The sequence below is a fragment of the Lagopus leucura genome, unplaced genomic scaffold (genome assembly GCF_019238085.1).
Source record: "Lagopus leucura isolate 7727_CA_CO unplaced genomic scaffold, USGS_WTPT01 229-1_obj-0_obj, whole genome shotgun sequence".
In the NCBI taxonomy this organism is placed as follows: Eukaryota; Metazoa; Chordata; class Aves; order Galliformes; family Phasianidae; genus Lagopus; species Lagopus leucura.
Window position 1 is genome coordinate 4,529 of NW_024968845.1, and position 1,069 is coordinate 5,597.

Here is a 1,069-nt window from a genome sequence, read left to right on the forward strand (position 1 = left end):
CAACACCGCCAACACCACAACCAACACTGCAACCAACACTGCCAACAACACCGCGACCAACACTGCAACCAACACTGCCAACAACACCGCGACCAACACTGCAACCAACACCGCCAACAACACCGCCAACACCACAACCAACACTGCCAACAACACCACATCCAACACCTCCACCAACACAACCAACGCTGCCAACAACACTGTGACCAACGCTGTGAACAACGCCTCCACCAACACCTAAACCAACACTGTGACCAACACTGCAACCAACACGTCCAGCAGCTCCACCAACACCACCACCAACACTGTGACCAACACCACCACCAACACCACATCCAGCATCTCCATCAACACCGTAACCAACACCACCAACACCACCACCAACACTGCCACCATGCTGTGACCAACACTGTGGCCAACACTGCAACCAACACATCCAGCACCTCCATCAACACTGAGACCAACGCTGTGACCAACACCGCATCCAACACCGCATCCAACACTACAACCAACACTACAACCAACACCTCCACCACCGCCGCCGCCATCCACCCCCAGCACAGCAGCCCACAGCAGCGGCGTCCCCACAGCCCACGTTAAAAACCGATGGCAAAACCTCCACTGGTAATTAACGCCATCTCCACCGGTAATTAACAAACCCAGAGATCGGAACCAATTAAGAGGTGCGTGAAGACGACTCCCAGGCTGCTCAGGCAGGAAGGCAGGATGGCACCGCCGCCCATCAGTGCAAACACGGCGCTGACCTCGGGCGGGATGAAGTGCACTGGGAGCGCCACTGATTGCGGCTCAGCAAACAGCCCTGGGGCCTTGGCTGCGCCACGGAATGCAGCCGGGATGCCAGCGGCCACCGCAGCCCCAACCTGCAGGCACAGAGCCGCCCGGTGCCCCCCATTGTCCCCACTGCTTCCCTGTGTCCCCCATTGCCCCCCAATGCTTCTCATTACCTCCTATTGCCTCTCATTGTCTCCCATTGCCTCCCATTGCCTCTCATTGTCTCCCAGTGCCCCCCATTGCCCTCCAGTGCTTCCCATTGCCTCCGTTGCCCCCC

At 58.3% G+C, this 1,069-nt stretch overlaps 1 protein-coding gene across 1 annotated transcript in view; it reads right to left on the bottom strand.

Annotated features, from left to right (window-relative positions):
- Positions 1-1,069, bottom strand: part of LOC122193889 (natural resistance-associated macrophage protein 2-like) — a gene marked incomplete at its 3' end in the record, with an annotated part of 8,711 nt that overhangs the window by 4,139 nt on the left and 3,503 nt on the right. The window lies entirely within an intron of this gene.